Source organism: Musca autumnalis, unplaced genomic scaffold (assembly GCF_047663935.1).
Source record: "Musca autumnalis isolate F117 unplaced genomic scaffold, ASM4766393v1 scaffold_4, whole genome shotgun sequence".
NCBI lineage: Eukaryota > Metazoa > Arthropoda > Insecta > Diptera > Muscidae > Musca > Musca autumnalis.
Window position 1 is genome coordinate 238552376 of NW_027411977.1, and position 6211 is coordinate 238558586.

The following is a 6211-nucleotide window of genomic DNA, read 5'->3' on the forward strand; positions in this document are numbered from 1 at the left end:
TTTTACTAGGCCAAAGTTGTATGCTAGAAAACAGGAGAAGAGGGTGTTATTCGGCGCTATTTTTGTTTAAAGAGAAGTGCTAGCCTTGCTAGATTTCGGAGTACGGGAACGCATTTTTAGCACTAAACAGGAAAACTACTGCAAGTACTAATATTTTGCAGGTTCTGAGCACAACTTTTATCTACCAAAATTTATTATTATGATGTCTCAACGATAAAATCATTATTTATTTTTTTATTTGTTGGTACTATACACAATTAATAAGATATATAGATAATTTTACGATAATTTTACAAATAAAGTTGTAAATTTCTATATTGTCGTACATTTTTGATGATTAATTCATATTACAACAACTTGCTTTGAAAATTCATGTTCGATCAGCTGCGCATATGCATCTACCTTGATCATTGTGATATGTTTGAAATCAACAAAATATAAGTATAAACACCGGGGTGTATTTCAGGATTTCGTGAAATCCAGTGAATTTTGGAGCGCAAGTGTAAACTTGGCATTACAGTTGCTATGCATAACATGTATAATACATACCGTGTAGAAACCCCTTAAGTCCCAGTCCACACTTGAGTGAATTTCATTAAAAAATTTCATGAATTTAGGCGTTCTTAGGTTGAATTCCCCACTACAGCAATTTCGTGATTTTACTCTTCTATGGTACTCGATCTATAGACGCATAATTTCATGTCAAAATTTCAATGAAATTACTCTAGTGTGGCCCCGGACTAATACTATGTTTACATTTACGAAATCCACTTGATTTCAACTGTCATGTCAATTCCATTGCTCAAACGTCAAATGAAATCCAATCGATTTCAGATGAGTTTTCATTTGACGTATACACAATGGAATTGACAGATGAAATCGAGTGGATTTCGTAAATGTAAACGTAGTATAACATGCCAATCTCTTGGTTTTTGATTGAGAAAATACTCTAATGGCCCCGGCACATACGGTCCGTTTTGAGTCGCGTCACGCGTTGAAAACAACAACCACATGAAAAAGGTGCAAGTGATGCCAAGTTTGTTTTTGAATTTTTCATGTGGTTGTTGTAACGCAACGCTCCACGCGATACCAAGTTTATACTTGCGCTCCAAAATCCACTGGATTTCACGAAATCCTGAAATACACCCCGGAGTTTACACGTATTTTTTGTTGATTTCAAACATATCCCAATAATCAAGGTAGATGCATATGCGCGGCTGATCGAACATGAATTTTCAAAACAAGTTGTTGTAAATTGAATTAATCATCATAAATATACGACAAGATAGAACTTTATTTCGAAAATTATCGTAAAATTATATATATCGTATTAATTGTGTATAGTACTAACAAATGAAAAAAAATAAAAATGATTTTATCGTTGAGACATCATAATAATAAATTTTGATAGATAAAAACTGGGTTCGGAACCTGCAAAATATTACTACTTGCAGTAGTTTTCCCGTTTAGTGCTAAAATTACGTTCCCGTACTCTGAAATCTGGCAAGACTTGCACTTCTCTTTAAACAAAAATAGCGCAGAATAACACCCTCTTCTCCTGTTTTAGGCAATACAGTTTTGGCCTAGTAGAAACTAGCAGCATTTTCTTTGGCATCTAAACACGATAGTTGATACGTTGATTTTGACATTTCTGCTGGAGTTTTTTGCAATTTCCGCCATTTTTCCGTTCCCGTATTTTTAAGAAATTTGTATGGGGAAGCACATTTTGACAATTCGCTCTTTTTTCTAACATTACTACTAAAAAAGTACGGGAACACAATGAAAAATAGCATTGTAACAAAGTAATTTAATATTTTTTTCACATTGTTTACAAATTTTGATACTAAAATAGCAATTGACCATCTACCTTGTTTATTGTGATATGTGAAAAGTGTTGCAACTTTTGGTACTTATTTAGGCAAAATCAGGGTTGTATATCATGTGTACTGTGATTTCGATGTTGATTTCGCTGAAATCGCGAAATGAGATGATTTATGGCCTGTTCCCGTACTTCATAAAGTGGTAAAAGTCGTAAAAGTTGTAAAAGTCGTAAACGATTTTCATATAAATTTTGTGTACGGGAACGCAAAATGTGTAAAAGTGGTAAAAATTGTAAAAACTTTTTAGTTCTGGAACAGAGCTTTAATTTTTGTATGTGAAATCATGATAAATTTTGCTTGATTCCGCCCGAAATCACGAAACGCATTCGAAATTACGAAACGACGCCGAATGTAAACCAAGCATTACTATATTCCTAATAAATCCCTGACTTTACATAAATGTACTATCTAGATTTTTCTGAATTGCTTGCGTTTTAGGCCAATTTCGTAGAAATGCACGGACCAAATGAAGCTTTATAAGCATGGAATGACAGATAACAGACAATACTATAACAAAAGCAAAAAAAAACGCACAAAAAATTGAGGAAATATCAGAGTTTTACGTCAATTTTTGGAACTATTTTTTGTGGCGTTTAAGCAGCCAGTGGCTTTATGTGGGTTAATCTAACCTATTTTTGAAATTTGTACCACTTTTTCCTTATGCATTTTAAAATATTCAGCCCAATCATGAATATTCTTGCGGAATACAACTCTCGCGGAACATTCCTCCTATCATGAATAATGTGAGAAAAATAATCATTGAATTTGGCAGCACTGAAGGGTCTTTTTCATACCTTGTGTGCCCTAATTGTTGTGAAAACAAAGAGAAAATGTTAAGTGTTTGTGTTTTTAGCCAAAATTAACATTTAATCAAATAAATTATACTTTTATACATCAAAGACATTCAGAAGATGTTACTAATTATGAAAAACATCAGATGTGATTGGAAATTTCTAAGAAGACAATGCAATTGACTCCATCATTGTGCTATGGAACTGCCACTAACATGAATGTGTTAGAAACGAGTGTTTTTAATTAAGTAATGGCAAAAATTGAAAAAATATGAATTCTGAAATAAAAAAATGAAAATATGCTTCTATCCAGTGTTTTTTTAATAATTGTTGTGCAACAATTTTGTATGTTCAAAATTCTCTCATCCCATCGTTGATGGGTACAAAAAGTGGAGAGTGACTAAGTTTGCAAAGTGATGTTATTTTGTAAACTTTGTTCAATTTTTATTAAATTTCCAACCACAAGTAAAAGATTTTAGTATAAAATCCCAACAAAAGTGCTTATTTTGCATGTTTTGTACAAAGTTTGTGGGAAATACTAGAATTTTTGTAAACTCCCTTCAGTTTTGCAAGGGAGATTTGTTTGGAGGAAAACACATGTTTGAGAGCGTTGATGATACCTACTTTTTCTCCATCGGAATTTTTTCCGTGCAGATTTTTTGTTTGTGATAGCAAAGAAGGGAAAAGATAGAAATTCCGCACGGAATTTTCATTCATGATTGGGGTGGTTAGATTCTTGCAGGTTCTGGAACAGAGCAAATATCCAGTTGTAGCTAATGACTCGTTTTGTTTTATTTTAGAAAATTAAGGTCAATTAAAAAAAATACCCCTAATAATATTGAAATATTACAATCAAGGCATACATAAGGTCGGCCAATAAGCCCAGCTGATTATTATGTTTGATGTCAAAAACATGATTGTGATTTAAAATACAAAGAAACGAAAATCACAACAATGTAAAATCTATTATGTTTATTGTCAAATGTTGTTAACAGTACTCTGAATGTCCGAACTTCTGTAGGCCTTGATTACAATTTAATTTTTAAACACGTAATTTTCCATAACCGTTATGTACAGTCGTATGAATTCGACTTTTATTAACAGTTCAAAGCCATACGTTAAACGCCAGCTGTTTTTCGTTTAGTCATGTTGCATTTCATAAAAATGGCAACTCTGTCATGCACATAAAACGTCATTGTCAGTAGAGCTGGTAAACTATCGATATCTGCCCCATTCGATTTTTTCGATATTTCCGTTTCAAACTATCGATACTATCGTAGATTTGTCACCCATATTTATTTAGAAGCCAAAATTGACAACAAACGTGTTTTGTTTACATTTCGTATGTCATTGAAATACCGCTGTAAAATTCAATTTTAAAACGTCGGTACGTTACGTTTTCTTGCTCTCGAGGTGGACTTTGAGGAGATTCTTTCCAGCCCTTAACCCTAATATACGTTTTCAATTTTGCATATTTCTGGATTTTATGTAGTACCCCGGTTACACTTATAGCCCGTTTCCACGGTACGTCGTTCGTTCTCTATTCGTTGTTCGACCCATAACTACGAATAAATTACTTATTTCCCCACACTAAATTCTATGAACGAACGACGATTTTTCTACGTTGTTCGATTAGAAATACTCTCAGAATGACGAATAATTATGTCCCATCCCTAACAAATGAGAGAATTTATCGAAAAAATTAATTATGACATGTCTAAATTCAAAATTGAAAAATTTGTTGAAAACACAAAAATTTTTAGAAAAAAGGAAAAAGATGAATGAAAATTAATGTACTAAACTTTTTATATAGATGCAGAAGGAAGATGGTAGTGTTTCCTTCTTTATTCCACACACATTTCTTGTCCATAAGTTCAAAATCGCGCAAAAAATCAGAAACAAAAAGGAAACAATTAACTGAAAGTCTGTATACACAAACATTGTTTTGACATGTCTCTCTCTCTTTAATTTTGAAAATAGAAACATACATATAAAAATATATTGAAAATACAAAATTATTCAGATTTTATGGAAAAAATGAATGAAATATGTGTAGTTAAATATAGAAGATACATTTGAAGGAAAGTCTCTTGCTATTCCTATTCATTTAATGTATATTTTATGTGTTTTCGGTTCAAATTTTCGTGAAAACAAGGAAACAAAAATGAAGGAAATTTTGTTTATGTTTCTGTTAATTACGAATGGTGTCGTGGAAACGGGTTAATTCGTGTACGTCGTTCGACAGGCGAACAACGTAATTGAAACGCTCGTGTGAACATGACATTAACCGGATTAACCCAGTGGGTTTGGATTTCAGATGTCAATTCCATAGCGCAAACGTCAAATAAATCCTCTCGAAGTGGGTTAATCGGCAAAAAACTCTAGTGTAGCCGTATTATAACCTTCTTTATGAGGGTTAATTTTTGCACGCAATGGAGTTGACAATTGAAACCCAGTGGGTTTATTAAACTCGGTTATATGTAAACGGTTATATTTAAACGTATTTTGCACTTTCACTTAAACAGGTGTTTTGGGAGTTTACTCAATTTATTTGACAGGTATTGTATGGAATTGACGACTTAAATGATGAATGTTTTATAACACATGTTAAGTGTAAAATGCGTTTCCCTTTCCGCATTAACAACACGCATTTCTACATGGTAGTACTGTCATTTGTAATGTTAGGCTCTCAAACACCAGTGAATGACCAAAGCGGAGTTGAAGAAGCATATGCTCAGTTCCAGAACCTGCATGAAGCTACTACTTTTTACTACGATAACATTTTTTCCTTTATGTTATCGAAAAAATTATTAAAAATTAGTAGATTCTTGCAGTACTGGAACAGACCAATAGTTTATTATTTTTGACGATCTATGTGCGTGTTTAGACACACAAATTTCTCGGGAAAGTAAATTCAGTTTTTAGGCAATAGGGGGTAGGAAAGAGTATTGAGGAGCTCTTTCCTCTCCGCTCTCTCCCAAAAAAACTCAATTTACTTTCCCGAGAAATTTGTGTGTCTAAACACAGACTATCGATCCACACGTATTTTGTAGAGCTGGCAAAAAATCGATGGCACTATCGATAATATCGATTGTTATTTAAAAATTCAATATCGATAGATATTTTTACCTATCGATATTATCGGAATTAAAACCGCTAACCTGAAATTCATTGAAATAAATAGAAATTTCGCTACTTTTCGGTTATGTGTGTGTGAGAAAGTAAGCCCGTAGTCACACGTACACATTTTTCGGTAAAGTAAAATGTATTATTTTATTTTTTATGAAATAAAAGCAATTGTTTATTCTCCCTCACATTTCTGTGAACTACTTGTGCAAAATTTCAAGAAAATCATTGACTTTTCCGCCATTTTCATTTCCAAATTAATGGTGATGACAACTTAACGATAATATCGATAGCAATCGATATTTTAAAACATTATATCGAAAATATCTAATGTTGGGAATATCGATGGTTTGCCAGCTCTAGTATTTTGCCATACTTTCAATCTGTAGATCCCCACGTATTTTGCCACAACTT